A 564-nucleotide genomic window follows, 5' to 3' on the forward strand; every position below is an offset into this window, starting at 1 on the left:
CATTCATTTATTTCAATTAATACATTTGATAAAGTTCCCTTACATCTTATCATATCTGAAATGCAATTAATCTCATATCTTTATCAGATGTATATGAAATATACATATATATCACAGATATATATATATATATGTGTCCATTTTGTTGAATGAAGAAGGAAAAATGTCACTTGTTATTATTCTCATTGTCAACCGCTGACTACTAACTGCTACTACTACTATTACTGCCACTACTACTTTCTCTTTTATTCTTTTAAAAGGAATATCATCATTTCATGCTCTAATAAATACTAATATTCATTTTCTAAAATTACATATGTTCTGGCATTTGCTCAATATTATAGTAAATAAAAAGGAAAAAAGAAAAAAAAAAATCAAGCTTTGATCATATCTCTATTAATTATATAATGTTCAAAGATTATATTAGCATAAAATAAAATAGAATAAACAGTATCATTTTTAGTTTTTCACAATTCTTAACCTCAATTTTGATATTTTGAAAGAGAAAATTTTAATTTTCATTCAATTTACATTTTTTTTTTTTTTACCTTCACCCAAAAAGAA

This window comes from Loa loa (assembly GCF_000183805.2).
Source record: "Loa loa unplaced genomic scaffold supercont3.436, whole genome shotgun sequence".
Classification (NCBI taxonomy): domain Eukaryota; kingdom Metazoa; phylum Nematoda; class Chromadorea; order Rhabditida; family Onchocercidae; genus Loa; species Loa loa.